The sequence below is a fragment of the Salarias fasciatus genome, chromosome 22, assembly GCF_902148845.1.
Source record: "Salarias fasciatus chromosome 22, fSalaFa1.1, whole genome shotgun sequence".
Taxonomy (NCBI): domain Eukaryota; kingdom Metazoa; phylum Chordata; class Actinopteri; order Blenniiformes; family Blenniidae; genus Salarias; species Salarias fasciatus.
Window position 1 is genome coordinate 14,264,092 of NC_043765.1, and position 18,258 is coordinate 14,282,349.

Genomic DNA, 18,258 nt, shown 5'->3' on the forward strand with positions numbered 1-18,258 from the left:
TTATTATTATTATTATTCTTGAGCTTTTTTAACAATTTCAAAAAATATTCAAAACTCTTGATCTGCATTTTTCCATGCAAGAAAAAATCTTAATTTAGATGTATATTTGTATTATAAATCTTATTGTTCAATTAAGAAATGTTTTGTGAAAGTATCTCATGCAGATGAACTGAGTCCAGTGATAGTTACTGAAAATCTAATCGAATGAGATTAAAAATGAACTGATATTCTCAATGATTTCTGAAAAAGTACTTTGTTCTTTCGTATTACTGAGAAATTCTGCTTGTAGTTGTACGTGAGTACATATTCCAGACTGTGAGTGCTGTCTGAATGCAAAATGTAAAGAAAGAGATAAAAACTGCAACTTTCCTTACAAAGCTGAACACTTAGCTCAGAATGTGGACGAATAGAAAGGCTGACTCTTGCTTCAAGTGTGCACCTTTTGTGTGAGCGGTGTGTGTTGAGGCGAGCTGACCTCTCTCACACCACAGCCTCACCTGCAGACAGCTGGACAGTCGCCCTCGTCAACGCCCCCCCCCTCGCTGCTCCCACCTCCTCGCTCGTTATCATTTGAGCTCCTCGGAGACTCCTCTAATGACAGCACTTGTCTATAACGTCGCCGTCACGGATGGCGTACGTGTGCGTGTGTGCGCAGCCCAGAGTGTGTGTTTACATTTGTGCACCCAAACCAGTGCATGTTTGCCCTGTAATGACAGCGGCTGTCTATAATGCCTCGTCCTGGCAGGGATCATTCGGTCCTCCCTCTCTCCCACGTCCGCCGTCCCGTGTCACCGGTGTCCGGGCGGACGATGATGTGATCTTTAGTCCCCTCTGCGATCTATAGACTGGCATTTGGCTCGGAGAGCGTCCCCCGGCCCTGACATGCATGCTAAAGCGCGCCGCTGTTTTGCCGATATCTCCCCTGCCCACCTAACCCCCTTTAACGGGGAGTTAACGCCAGCCAGCGCAATAATCTGACAGGCAGCATTAGATACTGGAGTGGCAGGTAGCCACTGAAGTTCGTGCCCCTGAATGGAAAAGTATAGATGGCTTGTGTGCTTGCATGAATGTGTGCTGCATTGTCTCTTATTGTCTTGATGTGGACGGTCAATATTCCTGATTTCTGCACAGAATCACTCATTTCTTTCATGCTGAACATTACTTGTTTAAAGGAGATTTTCTCGCAAATTCCTCATAATCTTTCACTACTTCTGCACTCACACTGCTAACTGCCAAGCTCAAACTCTCTTGATCTCCTCCTCCGGTAACAAGTATTCACATAATGCAACCTTGCAGATAGTTAGCGAGCTGATGAGGCAGCGACTTCGAAGATCTAATCAAGATTTGCATGCATAGCATATCTGCAAATGTGGGCTGGCTGGATAAAGCGGGCTCTGCTTAGTCTGGGAATGAGTGCCGCCTCACTTGGAAAAGGACACCCCATTACCCCCTGATTTCACTTTCTGAGTTCTGCCCAATTCAAAACTTTATGATTGCAGCACTTGAAACCTCAGACACACAGACTATTGAGCTAACAGCCTATTATTGCATACATGTATTATCAAAAAAACAAAAGTCTCTTGAGAGGCAGAAGTGGAGAAAAACTCACCTCATTACCTGCTTCATCCCACAAGAACTGCAGGATCCTGGACCTCGGCTCAGCTAATTATGGACATAGTTTTGGACTGTGGGAGGAACCGAGCACTTCGAGAAAACCCACGCACAGGGAGAACATGCAAAATCCCGCAGAAATGCCAGAACCAGAATTGAACCAAAAGCATTCTTGAGCTAAACACAACAGTGGAATATTCAGCGTTACTAATTAATATATTACAGACATATCTTTGGACTATTGAAAGCAACCAGAATGACGAGGAAACCCATATCCTAACAGTAAGAACGTGCAAACACATAGGAAGGCCTGGAAAGACTGTGAGCGATAACCTCTACCTCCTGTCTCTCTGATCATCTCTTTAAACAAACATTTTTGCTGAAAACCTTCATCCTGTAGCTCCTGCCTTGTCCGAAACAGCTTACTCAAATTTAGTAGTTGAGCAAGCAGGATAATTAAACAACACCGATAGTTGTCATGCAACTAAACAGATTATCGGTGTTACTGGTTGTAAGTCTATTTATCTTCATTTGTGTTGTGAGAAACACTGTTCATTTCGCCTCATTACAACCATTCAACTGCACAAGGGTGAAAGGTGTGCAGAAGAGAGAGTGATAGATTTGTGATTCAAAGAAAGAACACACCTGAGGATATTTTCACGTGCTCACTCACCGATCTCCACTGACATGGTACAAGGACGCAGAGGCAATCTACAAAGGAAAGAAGGAGGCATTTAAAGGTGATAAAACAGCGACGCAAGCAAATCCCATTGAGAATAGTGATTTTGGGAAACAGATTAGACAGAGTCAAGCTATAACAGTGCACTGTGGAAATATTTCTCCCAACAAATAATCATCCCTGCCAAACAATCATTCCAGGAAACTGTATGATTTGAAACTATATGATGACAGAACAGAAATCATCCGTCTGAATCAGAAACAATGGGCATTTTTAAAGCTCAAGCATCACATGGATGAAGTCTTCAGCCTTTATAGTGATCGGTAGACCGTACTGCAGTTTTCTTTAGAGGAATTCCTCTGTTACTTTAATGAAAATGAATGCTGAAAATGGAAAAACAGGAATATTTACCAGATTGAGCAAAAACCAGGCCAGGAATAGGCAAATAGATTAATGAAAAACACAGTGTGATTTTCTCCGTTTGAAAATGTTGCTCTTGTTTAGGTATGATTGCATGTTTTTGACACGTTTGAAAAGTTGGTCCAAATCAGCTCAGCCTCGAATGCTGCTGCTGTGCTGAGAGGCATTTCATCACCTGGCTCTCCATGACTTCTATCTGCAGACTTTATTAGAAGATATTTTCTGTCATACCCCTCATCAGGTCTTGTGATATTTTCTGAAGGTCTTCTTTTTCCCGCAGTTTTGACTTTGTGGACGATCATTTCCCAGAATGCGTTCTTATTTATTTATTTTCTATAATGCTCATATATGTTTAATAATGTTAATAATGTGGGACTCAGCACTCCATTGTGTATGTCAGTATGTCATGTCACTCACGGTGTTATTCCGAGTGGATCGGTGTAAGCCTATTTGTGTGAGCAGGCAATGTAGCACATTTATAGAGGATCTTAATAAAAAAACCCAAAGTTAGTAATTCACCACAAATGTTGGTCTAAATGATGTAAAATCAAGCACTGCATTACTAAAGCTTCTACAAATCATCAATTAAAATTCCAAACAGAAAAATACAAGTTAATATTCATTACATCTCACAGTTTTTGTCCCACCTGCTTTGTTCCTGTGGCGCCTCTGTTACTAATGTCATTAGGACAACCTGGCTGGACTCCCCAATATTCAATCTGTCATCACGGTCCCCGGTACAATCATCTCTTGTTCTGAACATTTTAAATGATCACGGACTGTGGCGTCATATGTCAGTGTGTTTATTTTGCATGTGGCACACAAAGTATTTATGATACGCGCTGCAGAAACCCCTCAGTTGATTGCATTAATTAGGGAGCACCCTCAGGAGCTGAGCCTATTCTGCCAACTGCAACCGTTTGCCGATTTATACCCCTCCAGCTCCTGCTTCCTCTGTTGTGAAAAATAACAGACTTCAGCTCAAGATGTATTATTGGCAGCCAGAATCCAAGCAGAGGCATGAAAGCATGACGGAGCGATAGTGGGATCTCACATCAGGAGTCCTCTATATGTTTAAGCACGAAGCGACTAATCTTTTACAAAAATAATGAGCTTCATGATATCTATCGGTGACATTCAGACAACACTTGTCTTATGCTCCACTGATGAGATCTTTCACATCATGTATCTAGATTCTATTCCATCTTTGGAATATATGGTGTGGCACACTGGTAGAAATGTGTTTTGCATTTCCAGCGGCATCAACACGGTGCGTGGGAAGACAAACTGAGGAGCTAGCGTGAGCAATTATGAAAACATTAACCCGCTACTGCAGAAAATCCAAACTGAACACAACGCAGCAGTGAACATGTGACCTGAGTTAAAGGAGTGTGTCAATAATATCCATTCATGTGTCCTTTCATTTTGTTACAATCAAGTAAACGTGTATCATAAATCCGGGACAATAATTACACTATAGGTAACAATGTTTAAATGGCATAAATGGAACTTATGGATGATCACTTTTAATTTATCAATTTTAATTCCATGTTCTTGGGGTTTTCTCTCAGTTCCAGCAGCAGCTCAGCATAAACTTAGTCAATATCAAAAACTTAATCAGAATTTTGTCATCTCAAAGTATAAATTACTGTCCTTAAAATGGGGTGTAATAAGGACACTCAAAGAAATGCACTGCTAAAGGATTATGTCTGCATTCTCCGGTGAAGGTTAAATACTCACACCACTCAATTTATCTCAACTTAAATGGTTTAGACCTTGGAAGTGTCTACTGCCGGGTTATCCTTAAAAAAAACAATACCATACATACTTTGTCTTTTACTCAAGTTGTGTTTCAAGTCAATGCAATTTTGCGCAAACATTAACTCTGGTTTTTAAGAAGGTGCTTTCAGAATCCTACAAAGAAGAATATTTTCTTTGGTACTGATGAGCAGTGGCTGCATCGTTAATCTGGAAACATAACCTTCATGTCCTCATTTGGACTGCATAAGTGAGAGTTTTTAAACAGGGCACTGATTCAAATAAAGCACTGTGGTTCTCACTAACATAGTTTCATATGAGATAATTTCCCCAACATGAAAAAAATAGAACAGCACAACATGGAACACTGAAGTATATGCTCTGATTTCAATCAAGTAAAATACTTCTGCAATTAACAAAAAAACCCTCCAAGAGAAACTTCCAATACAGCTAGAAATATGAATCCAGGTAGAGAAGGCAGGTAAAGAGGGAGGCTAGACAGAAAGAAATAGAGCTAGGTAGAATGACGGACATTGGATATTTAGCTATACAGTGGGAAATAGGTGGAGAGGAAAAAAAAAAAGAAAAGTAAAAAAATAGCAAAGAATGCAAATACCATGAAAGAAAGTTAAGTAGTCAGTCAGTGGGAGAGATAGCTGGGTAGGCAGATATCGACAAATCAGTAGGCAGATTGTGGAAAGGAGAGCTCGATAGCAGGAAAGGCAGCGATGTAACTACAGTGGCACATATTAATAGTTACACTGATACATTCTACAGTTTTACAGATAAAGAAAGAAAAGAGAAACTGGATTCATGAATATTTCACGTCCTAATAATAAATAACAAAAAACATGCTTGGTTTTCTTCTGTTTTCTGAATTTCACGACAAAAGTCTCTATCCCTGCCCTCGCTAGCTTTTTGCATTGACGTGTGTTTTGCTGCGTTTGTTTTGTTTTCTATCGTTAATGAAGGCTCATATGCTCCGTGGTGTACCTCTCATCCTCTCGGTGTGTGTGTTCTGGCCGGTGTCTGCGGTCCTCAGGGACCGGTTGTGTCCACTCCGGCATTGATGCCATCGCGCTCTCATCTGCATACCTGACAGCTCAGACCTTTCTTTCATTTCAGTCTGTGGGCTTACGTCCTCTGTGTTCATTTTTCTTCATCGTTACGTCCTTTTTCCTCATCTCTCATGTTTCCTTGTTATTCAGTTTTTATGATCCTCTGAACTCCTCTGTTACTCACCATCTTTCTACGTTTCAGTCCAGGTCAATACTGTGAGTGTTGGGGATTCAATGGTTGCAGTTTCTAGATAAACACCCTGTTAGAAGGATTATCCGTGTTGTCCTAACAATGTAAACCTGGGATTAGACCTGGCCCTCCAGGGATATGATGTGTGTGTGTGTGTGTGTGTGTGTGTGTGTGTGTGTGTGTGTGTGTGTGTGTGTTCACCATCTGAAAAAGCTTCCTTTCAGACCATTTAAAGCTCGCTGTGGAATCAACCTATTTATTTCATATGAGTTGAAATTACTTTATTTATTCCCAGTTGGAAATTGAATTATGTTCTTACTTTGTCTCTTTAATGTGGCCTAATATTTTTGCTCGTAGTAGCGGATTGTGTTTTTCATTCAATAAAATATACAGCACTGCACAGCTAGCTGGTGGTTATAAAATCCAAACGTACATTTCAGAAATATACTGACATGTATGAAAGCCGATCAGACATCAGAACAAACAAAAGTCCTGGTACCAACAATTTTACCAATAGATAGCAACACTTTTTCTAAGAGCTAATCATGGAGCTATAGTGCACAGATAAGTGTGTTTTTTCTTAATTCGGTGTTTATGTTAAGATTAGTGATTTGCCCCCCCCATACATTAGAGCATGCTGTGATTAAGCAGGTAAAATGGATACCCACCATACCCTCTGCTCCAAGTATTGCACCACTTAGTTATTTTTTCTATAAGAATAATTCAATGAGATAAGTCTCCAAACATGGTTGATTATTGATCCATTTTCCAGAAATCAATTAAATAATCAGTTTCACCGGTAGAAATAGGGCAATTATAAGTACATTGGAACTGCGTATTAATTGGGGTATTAATTGAAATTACTCTAAATTACTGTATATATTTCTAGATAAAAAATATCAATGAGATGAATGTTGATTAAATTCAGACGTATGAGTCATTTTCAGAGGATTAGTTGCCACAATACTCATTAATACTTGCAGTGGATGTGCTCAGCATCAATTTGGTCCTTTGGTAATGGGGTTAAATTTATATCTATAGTTGCCCAAATGTAATCGAACTTCCCAACAGGCATAAAATCAATGGCCCAAGGAAAATGGTATTATGGGAATAAGAGATTTTATAGACAGATTAATGTAACCAAATTGTCACTTTTGCAAAAAAAAAAAAAAAAAAACCCTGTAATGTATTAAATAACTCTGGTAACTAGAGGGTAAAGATCTTAAAAAAAAAAAAAAAATCAAGGCAGCGATGCAGAGGGGTGCTGAGGAGTCAGGGAGAGGGCTGTGACGGTGATGAGGAGGTGAGAGGTCAAAGATCAGCCCCCCTACTGATATCTCCAGTGCCAGAGAGGCAGTCACGACCCGGTCAGCGGAGGTTCAGGTGTCAGGGAGACGACTGACTGACAACACCAAGAGGGACCTTCCCCACGCTGCAGCCCGATTGGACCTTTCATCCCTCTCTCCCTCCCTCTGCCCGGCGCTGCTCCGTGACCCATCTCTCCCCTCCTTCAGCCGCAACACTCTTTGCTCTCTCTACTCACTCTCTACCCACAGAACCCCAGTCCTGTCATCCCTCCCGTCCGCATACTCCCCCTCCACCATCCTCCCCCCCCACACACCTTCTTCTTCACCCTTAAAGCTAAACATTACCGCAGGGTTTCACTCAGCGGGCCAGGCCGACTGGGACAGCTCTCTGTGGGGCTGCGTTTGTCTTCAACTCACCGACAAACGCTCACGCAGACATACTAACTGCACATGTATGCACACTGCAGACACATGGAGAGTCAGTGCCGCGCATTTCTATCAAGGAAAAACAAAAGTCTGAAGGAAGTTTCTCACTTTTGACAGATATGAAGGTCCTGGTTTACCGAGATCCTGCAGAAACCCATGGTCGTGCTAACAGAGGTGATCAACTCAGAATAAAGCCAGAAGTTCCGTCACATGCAAATAGCAGTATTTGAATAGGGGTTTTGCATGCACTGGACCCTGTTTATACAAGAACATCCTGCTGGAAACTGTATTCTTTCCATGTTTATTTTCTTGTGTTCTCCATGGAGTGATTGTGGTGGAAGTTATCAAAGATGTTGGACTTTTACAGATTTACAGAAAATAAATTGGAATTTGTCTAAAAAAGCAAAAAAAAAAAAAACCTTTAGCAGGCCAATGGGTTTTATGCATCTAATGGTCTCTAAAGCTGTTGATTACGAAAAAAAACAAAAAAACAACAACAACTCTTTATTTACTGTATTTATCACACAGATCTTGCACACTTGGAAACCAAAACTCATGTGAGTCTAGAACACACCAACACTACTGTATGAATGCTTGTTCTGAGCTTATAAGGTGATTTTCAGTTCCAGACTCAGCTCGCCATGCCGTCCTGTTCAGAAACCTTGTTTAAACCTGAGAAAAGCTCAAGTTCTGCTATTGATTCTTTTAACCTCCAGCAGACTTATTATGGTCATTCTGTGCTGTAGGACAGTAAAACTTTATTTATTGCCGTCTTTACACAGACAGGGCACTCATTTTCCTCTTCTGATACATCCATTAAATCAGCTTAATGGCATTTCAGACCTGATGCCAACATTAGGCGGGGGATGGAACAGCCTATTCGATCGTCCTAATTGCAGCACCCTGTATTATCAAGAATTAAGGCCACATATCAGTGGAACACTGTTTATGTGTCAAAATACTTATAGAATATGACATAAAATACTGTAGTAATAGATACTCCAACATTATTGATCGCTGCAGCTGGCCGGATCTGACAGATTATCAACAGATGACTGAGGGGCTTTGAAATGGTGTCATCTTATTAAACTCTGGTGTTGAAAGAACATTTTACCAATTACTTATTTAAGCCATTTTTTCCCAGATATGACATACCGTCACCCATAATTCAGGAAAATAATAAACCCTCACTGTTTAAAGAGATATTTTAGTTTTGGGGTTGTTTTTTTTTTGAGTTATTGAGTTTGAAATCAATTAAACTGCTCCCTTGGTTTGTCTGAACTGTGGCAGCTGCCTATATTTTGCACAAAATGTCATTTTGTTTGCAATAAGATACCTTGACTTTATTTTTTCTTTTGTTTTTTTCCAGATGATCATTCCAGAGGCCGTAACTGATTTTTTTTCCCCATTTCCAACTCTGGGCTCCAGAAAGTGTTGCAACAGTTCAGAATATTGGAACTCAAACAGGAGATAAGAGTGTGACTACTCAACAACACCGATGAAGGGACTTTCAGGTCAGTTCAAATCACACAACTTTCTTTTTTACTTTTCCCCCCTTCTCTCTTCAAATCCCCTCCTCTTCCTGTCAAAGGCGTTGCTCCAAATATTTACCAACTTGGGGAGTTCAGAAGATCCAATCCAACGTGTTAAAGTCGGTCCATAAGAGAACTATTCCCTCTTAACTCACTTAATAGGCTGAGAAGCTCTGTTTTGAGTATGATATAAAATATCTGTAACTAATCATCATGCATGAAAGCATGCAATAAAGCAACAACTGCAGGTTGCATTATTGTGGTCTGAAGTATCTTAAAGCGTCTCCAAATTAGCTAATAAGACTATTGGATGATGACAGATAATGCGTTTGCGGCTCGAAAATTTTACTCTCATTTTCACCTGACTGGGATGTATGTAGATATGATAGTTTTGCAAGGGAAATTATATATTTGTCATTCAAATAAGGACAGCGATTACCTGAGATTCACACCACACTTTTTTGATCTCTTTTTTTTTTTTTCTTTCTTTCTTTCCTTCATCTTCTTACTGCAACAAGAGCTTATATTCATAACCATTTCATGTCTGGCCCTGAAGCTCTGAACGAGTTTCTCATCACTCTCTTACTGTCTCATCATGTTGTTGACTGGCACGCCTGAGGACATGAGTCAGCCTGACACAGGCACTGGCAGGTATGCACACACTCTGGCAGGTGCAGACTGCAGGATGGGGCTGCCGGCCGCCTCTTCCCTTTTCGCTTTTCATTAACTTGTCTAATGCAATCAAAGACTGTCAGTGAGAATCAAAGAGGAAGAAAGAAAGTGGAGATCACCTTCTTCTTTTCACAGGTATGACTGTTCATGCAGCTGCATCTAAAATTAAACTTGTCCTGATAACACTGTCTGGCCTGCTCACACACACACACACACACACACACACACACACACACACACACACACACACACACACACACACACACACACACACACACACACACACACACACACACACACACACACACACAAATATCTCGGTGGGGAAAAACAGCTTTAAAATCATAAGTGCTCAGGGCTGTATACATTCTACAGTGTCAGTTCTTCATATCTTCAGAAGCACACACACCTGCAGGTTCATATTAAAAAAAAAAGAAAAGAAAAGAAAAAAAGCAGGTACTTTTATCAAAAAACACCATTTTCAACAATGCGATCCGGTCTCTTAGTGAAATGTCACATCCTAATGAAATAGCGACAGAATACATTTACCTTCCTGCATAAACCCCGGGCTTATTTCTTTGCTTTCGGGAGGCGCGTCACTCCGCTAAAGGTTAAAGGGAAGATATTCTAATCAGGGAGTCTTTACACAACAGCAGCTCAATAAGGTCAACTGGTGTCACAACATTCAGGTTGGAGAGAGGAATGTGTGTAAATACAAGTGTGTGTGTGTGTGTGTGTGTGTGTGTGTGTGTGCGTGTGGTTACTCTGAAGTCACTCTGCCAGTCTTTCTGTTGTTTGTCTAATCACTACGAATGCTGACTCCTTTCAGCCATTGGTTGCTTTTTTCCTTTCACTCGGTCTTATTTTTACCACAAATATACCAACATTAAGTCACTTTAATACACGCGCATACACTGAGTCACATGTAAAGCGCTGATGTGTGATGGGGTGATCCGCCGGCCAATCGGGTGTATTGATTATTGGACCAGGGGAGGCTGGTGGAGCGGCAGCAGTAATTAGGGCTTTTTGGTGTGGATTAGCTGAGAGAAAAGGTCACCCACTCAACATCAGTGGCAGGACCACAGGCAGCGGGGACGGGGAGGGGTGGAGGGCTGGACAGGTGGACGGGACTGTCCCCAAATGTGACGACCACGACTGGCAAGGCCACGTACGAAGAGATGTCCCTGCACAAAACGGCTTCTAAAGATGATTCAACACTGTTATTATTTTCAATTGTAATCGCAATAAGCTCTGCTCCAGGGCTGCATAGGGGTGTAGTGGTTTGCACTCCCATCCCATAGGGCTCAAGTGGAGTTTGCATGTTCTCCGTGTGTGTGTGTGTGTGTGTGTGTGTGTGTGTGCGCTTTCTTCAGGTAATCACAAGACATAAATTAGCTTGGAACTTTAATACGAGCATGAGTGATTGTCTTTTAGTGTTGGCCATGTGACTGACAGGTAATCTGTCCAGCACGTACCCCAGTTCTCTGTCGCACAAACATGCATGAAGCAGCTGTATGAGATGGATGGATAAACAGAAAAATGACTGAGTAAATGAAATTTATAAGATCAGAGAACATTGTCAGAAAAAAAAAAACTCAGCAAATGGAATTAAGCAAAAGCCTTAGAACGATTATCTGAAGCAGTATTTAGAGGGAAAAGACAAAGTGAGTACATAAATGAATAAATAAATAAATCTGTAATGATTTGTTGCTGGACGGCAAATCTGTGTGTTTTATTCAGCAAATGACACAGTTCAGGCTCAGCCAAGACATCTGTTTACAAAGCTTTAGGGGAAATGTAGCGTTTTTTTTCCCTTGTTCTCCCACAAACATTTGTTTAAAACCAGCTTGCACATCTTAAAATTGCTTAATTAAAGAATGGCGACTGTACGTCCTATATGACAAGAAGACTTTGGGAGAGCCAACAAATTTTCAGTCCTAAGTGTTGATGTTTAACACACTGGAAAAGTTGACTTGGTGAGTCAGTTTGCTAAAGTAACAAAAACCTGATCCAAGTTTCATCAACATTTTTTTAAAAAGAGGAATAATATGAACATGCAAAGACGCATATGGTAAATAACTTGAAAAACTCAAAGTATAATGGCAACAACTCCAACTCATGAGCATGATTTCAAATGAAGTAGCTCTCAGTTTTTCCCACATATCGAGATGCATTTTTTTGCTGTTTAATTCATCGAAGCTTTTTCCCCGTCTCTATCCAGAGCAGCATGTAGACTTCTCAGCGGTATGACGGGTCTAAAGTGTATCTTAGGAGGTCGTGACCCTCCCAGACTGTGACCTGGACAAACAGGACTGAGGAGCTGCAAGAGGACATGGAATGTCTCTTTTGTTTTTGTTTTGTTTCACTTTTTCGTTGAAACTGTGGAAAACGCCTCACTCTGCACTTGCTGGCACATAAAAGGAGGGAGTGAGAGAAAGTGAGAGATCTCAGCAAAGAACGAGACTGACCCCACGTAATAAATATAATGTGACTGTAACACGAACTTTAAAGGTTCAGGCCAAGTTTACATTATTTTTTTAATGCTGTCAATCATATTCACTTCTCTGTTTGCTTCACATTAAGTATGCTGACTATGCCTGGTTCAATGTGGAACCAATTGTTTCTTAATAAGAAAAACTAATGTGAATGATTAAGAAGGTGTCTGCTTGACGCTTTTACTGTGTGTCAGCTCCCTTTCTGCTCCACAGCAGCAGCTGCACTGGATTTGTGAGAGCAGGTTTTGTGTGAAGCTGCAGCGCCTCTAGTGGTGGAAGCAGGGAACGAGTGTCACATTTCTGCAAAACCGACCAGACAGGAGACGCTGGTGATTGGGGAGGGGAAACTTGTGCAGAGTGTTGCTTTGTGTTGCATTGTTTTTGTGTGTTGTGCTTTTGCAGTGGCAGTGACACCTGTATTTGTGTGTATGTGTGCATGTCTGATGGTGGCAGGAGGAGAGGCTCCACAAGCATACGTGACTTTTCCTCTGTTGCATCGCACAACAATACACGTGCTCTTGTATGTGTGCATGTGCATCACTGGAGAACTTTCTGGGAGGCACTGTGTGTTCATTTGTATATCCGGGCTCAAACTGTGCGCATCTGACCCTTTCTATGTATGAAACAGCGTGCATGATTTTGTAAATGTCAGTGGAAATGGCATGCCAACAGAGGTTCTGAGGGAGGGTTGCGTGACAATAATGGACATACATAACTGAGAGACGAGTCAGAAACAAACATGTGGGGGCCAAACAGTCCTTGGATGCTTGAAGAGTCCAAACAGGGAATGCCCTTGCCTGTCAGAATAACTTGAAGACAGTGAATGTGTCAGACAGACATCCATGTCTGACGTGAGCATCTGAAACCTGTCTGTAGCTGAAGTGTTTTGCTGAATTCTTGATTATGAGAAAATATTGTGACATGTTTAAAACTGGAAAAGAAATCGTAATGAGCAGTAATAAGTTGCATGACTTAATAAAACATGTTATATTAGAAGTGATTTAGCAATATTTCATATATTTTTGAACATTATCAGGTGTTCCTTATTTGAGATTATTCATTGTGAATTGACGCCTCTCGAGAGAATTCATATCTCTTGCAAATTTGTGGACACGTGGAAGACGACCTGCTTACGTGAAGGTAACTGCACCTAAAAGACCCATCAAGGCACAATAGTCAGGGTGCCTTGGTCTTCCAGACTTTCCACAGCTCCTACATTATAGAGTTCACCAGAGGGTCAAAAGTGTCACCACATACATCACAGCTGTAGCAGAACGGCACACACAGTTGCCATGGTGATCAGCCATTTTTTCCCCTGCTGTGCTAAGCCAAACAGCGGTGGGTGGGTGCCGAGATACGAGAAAGAGACAGAAAAGGATTGTGTGCCCAGTCTTATGTAGGTTTTAAAATGTGTATGGAAAGTACGTGTGTTTATTTGCCCAGGTGTATTTTTGTTGCTGTTCAAAAAAAAAAAAAAGAAAAAGCACTTCCTCTGTTTGATCTCACTATCTGTGGTCTCAGCTGTACTCATCAAGGAACGCCGTGCAACAATAGCTCGGGTACCCGTGGAGGGAGCTGCGCAGCGTGATAAAACTGGCAAAATGACAGTGTCAGAAGCTCCATTGAACATAATCAGGCTGTGGTAGATGGGCTCGGCTGTTGGGTTTGGGACCATAAGTCTGGCGATTAAACATGCATGGGGAGAATCCTTCATCACGGCCGCGAAACAAAGCCGCCCTGCCCTTCCCACGTGTCCCAACAACGCCACGGAAAAAGCCTGTTTCCCTGGCAACCAAACGGGCTCTCTTTGTCACAGGAATGGGGAATGAGGAGGTGAAGAGGAGGGGGAGGAAAGGGGAGTCGAGTAGAGGCATGACACTATACGTTGACCTCCACCTGACCTCTAGGTGAACATGCCGTATTGGTTTCCTGGTTTCCTGAAGGGAACGTTTTGATATATTGTTTTTGATTAAACAAGGATGAGTTCTATCAGATGAGTCGGGGGGAAAAAAATGTACAGCTAAATGCATCTTTTACCGAGTTTGACAGCCATTCACTTTTCATGCATAGATATAACCGGCGTGCCCTTTGTGAGGAAACCCGAGGAGGGGGAAGGGGTTCAAAAAACCATGCCTTTCGTCTTCAAAATTTTGGGACATCACGAAGAAAAAAGAAATAAATCAAGGCTAAAAGTTATATGTACATTTTTTTTATTGAAAACATATTTTTACAATTCTGAATTAAGACAATCCAAATGATAAAAACAGGTTATTATGCAAATCTATGAGTGTAACAGGTGCAACGGTTACAGGCTGTAGACACAAACTCATCATTTGTAATGTAAATTTCTCTAAATTGCAAGTGTTAACATGTTTCATTGTTCATCAACCATCAATAAAACAACAAAATCTTTAAAAATGAGTCTCATCAGAAAGTCCTGTTTTAAGATGATTGCTTGGCATGTGGTGTGAGAGTTTGAGTTTAGAGTTAACAAGGCAGTTTCACTCTGGAGAAGCTCTGCTCATCCTGGAGTTTACATTTGAGGCTTTTATTTTTTAAAGTAGTTTCATTCAATATGACACAGACAAAGAGTTATCCACTCATTGCTTTCAAAATAATTCAAGAGGGAAGCCCTTAGACCAAAAAAGAGAGGAATATGCCCCCAATTCCCCAATATATGAGCCTTTTAATTTGAAATCCTACATGTTTTTACAGTAAAAGTAAGCACATTTTTTAAGGATTTTTAAAAAATATGCTGATATAAATCCATGCTGCTGACACAGAGGGATGTCTGAATGCTCTGCTAAAAGCCACACATCTTCTCTTCTACTGCCCCCAGTGGCAAACTGGAGGAGCATTGAAGGTGAAACAGAGAGGCAGAAAAAGGGCTGAGTGAAAGAGAAATGGCTCAAAGCGAGGAAATGGAGGATACAGTTCAGAAAGCGTGGTGGTGAGAAAAAGACAATGGCTTGTTAATACTGGCCGCCAGACAAAGACAGGAAGGGAGACGCAGTGAGACACTGCTTTTATGTGGGCCCACGATAGCTCACACAGCAAAGGCTGGCACTCCAGCGCTAATGTTAACCTAGTGTTTCCCTAATGGGCTTAATGACATATGGAGCACAGATTGCAGCAGGAGTCGGTTCTCTCTGAAACCCGCTGTCGCCTCCCTCAGGGCTTTGCAAGCAGAACATTATGAAGACATGACTGAGGACACGGGTCACGTCGAGTGAATTTTAATGGTTTTCATCGTAATTGAAAGGATTTCTTCGGTTCATGACCTGGAAGATCTGAGTGCAAAAAGGTTCTCAACAGGTGTGTTGTTTACTATCCAAATCCCGAAAGAAAATACTGTTCGTCACTTATTTGAAAGATCATTTTCTTAGACACCGCATTATAACATGTCGTCTTTCGTAAAATCTTGCCACCGGCCCGTATGACATCTCCCTAAACATCTAGTTGCGGGGTATCGCCCGCCATTTTGTTTCAATTTGTTCCTATCACCGATATCTCCTCGTTCTCTCGCAGCTCCTTCAGTCTGTCTGCATCTCACTTGTCGTCTGGCCGTCATCTTCTCGCGGACTGTTACTGATGATATCAGATCGGCGTTGGCTTTGCGATGCTGGAAAGTGGAGCTAATGGGCTTTCAAATGCTTCATTGTGAATGCAGCCTGTCAAGAGCTGAGAGATAGGATCAGATTTGATTAGGGGCGATGGCTGCCGAATAAAGTGTATTTAAAAAGAGAGGGTCGTTTGTTTTTGTGCACGTCTGTGTGTGAGGGAAAAACAAATTCTATTAACTATACGTTCTATAACTTACCGCTTGGCATCGGCCTAATTAAATGCCCTTGGCTCATATTTATTCCTCAAAGTTTTTACACCCCTGCTCCTATTCTCCTGCTCAGGTCCCTGTTTCCATATGCATCCCTCCCCTGCAGAGGAGAGAGTAACACTGCCTCTTTTGGCTGGATGAGGTAAATCTGTTCGTCTTCGGCAGATGAATGATGTCAAGCAGACATATTTATATTCATTTAGGAGTGAGGAGGAGGAGAACCCATCTGTAACGGATGTGATAGGAGCAGCTATGTGTGAGCGTACACATTTAGCTGTGTGTCTACGCGCGGGCGTACACACACGCATGTTTGAGCATGTGTTCCAAGGTATCCATCGTTTCTGATAAATGAATCATGCTTTTGTGCAAGTTGATTTCATGTTTGTGGACGTGCGTGTGTGTGTGTGTGTGTGTGTGTGTGTGTGTGTGTGTGTACAACATGTGTGTGTGTGCGTCTGCGTGCGAGCGAGGTCATTCCCCGGTCACTTGTTCAGGCTGTGTGATGAATGAAGAGGAGAGGTGCCTGCAAAGCCAGAGAGATTTGGGAGAAACATTGTTCCACAGGGTTAAAAATGGCCTCTTGTTGTGCCAGAGGCTGAGAGAGCGTTACAAAAAAAAAAAGAGTAAGACTGCAATTTAAGTGGATGTTCATCATATCCAGCATTTAATATCAATCTCAGCAAAGTATGAAACTAATAAAATATTAATATGCAGCATTTGAGAGTGCTGATTTGCCCAGTGAGTGATTTTGCAGGTAAACATAGCATTCTGGATACTCTTGTGCTCACCGCTATTTTCCTGCCGAAGAAATAAAAGTGGAAGTGGCACTGTTTGGCTGGGATGGAGGGTCAGAAGGGTCAAAGGCATCTGGCTCAACCAGGACGTATCAGGTTGCAGCAGACAGAAAGATAGTGGACCAAACAGGAAGGACTTCCCACAGTGGAAGCTACTGAAAGCCAGCGGTACTCCGAGCCATCAGTGTCTGTCAACGCAGGCCAGAGATGCATTATGTATGCGTGCGTTTCCTGTTTTATCCCAAAATGTTTGTAGATTACAATAAAAACCAGCCAGTTAAAAACACTATTTTAAATACAAACTCCAAAAAAAATGCCGTGTATGACAGATATCATTTATTTGTGTGTGGGTGTAATGGAGGTCAGCTCTCACACGATGATTGAGATGGATGTATGTGTGTGTGCGTGTGTGTGTGTGTGTCTATGCACGTGCGTGTGTTGTTTTGGGACAGTGTGGTCAGGCAGAAGTGCATTGTGGGATCGATGTCCACACCTCGCCCTAAATTATTCATCCTGTCAGCTGGCCTGTCCACCATCGCTGTGGAAACCGCTGACCAAGAGCTTTACCCCCATCCCCACGGGTTCACCTCTTCATCCTCTCCTCAGCCCTCACTTCCTTCTCGCACTCTCCCCCGCTCATTATCTCTTCCCTGATTCGTTCGTTTACAGCCTCCTCTGCCCTCACTCTTACTCTCGGTCTTTCTTACTTCTCCAATCTTTTCATCTGTCTCTCCTCCACTCCCGTTATTCAGTATATCCGTCTTCCTCATTAGACTTGAACTCCCTCTGACTCACTTTCTATTTTTCCTCTTTCTCTCCCCGTCTTTCCCCGCGCTGACATTTTCTCCTCTGTTACCCCCGTGTTGCTGACTAAGATTATAATGTGTTGGCTTTGTAGGATGTTTATGTTTGTGTCTTTGAAGTCTGCCCCAGTGGCCTCTTGGAAGACAGCCATGATCCCGGAGAGCCGCCAGGGGTTGTTCTGCTTACCGTTCGTGCATCTGCGTCTGAGTATGTCTATTCATCCTTATATACGTATGAATGCGTGTGTGCGCACAATCAGCTATGAGTGCCGTGCGTGTGCGCGTGCGGGCAGGCGAGTGCGAGTCAGTAATTGTGACATGGCTCATACATCATGGCCAGAGCCCGTTTGATTACAAGCGGAGGGGCCCGGTGATTAATCGCTGGATTCAGCTTCCTGGCCCGAGTTGTGACACCCGGTCACAGAGCATCTGTACTGACACACCCCCCTAGCCTCACTGCCCCGCGCCAGCGTACCCCCACACTGACTACACCTCTATGCACACACCCACACACACATTCACACACATACCCCCTGCCTTGGCCTTACTTCCTCCCCGGCAGTCCATTGCCTTCTGCCCTTCTCACTCTTACCTTTCTCCAACCCACTTGCTTCTTTTTTCACTCTACTGCTTCTTGTTTCACTTTCCGTCCCAACATACATCTTTAACTGTTTGCTCTCT

General features: G+C 42.2%; 1 long non-coding RNA gene across 1 annotated transcript in view; it reads left to right on the forward strand.

The window, feature by feature from the left end:
- LOC115381010 (uncharacterized) overlaps positions 1 to 18,258 on the forward strand; it is a 35,905-nt gene that overhangs the window by 10,537 nt on the left and 7,110 nt on the right. The window contains exon 3 of the long non-coding RNA XR_003930381.1: positions 8,819 to 8,963. This is a non-coding gene — a long non-coding RNA (uncharacterized LOC115381010). The remainder of the gene's footprint in view (positions 1 to 8,818; positions 8,964 to 18,258) is intronic.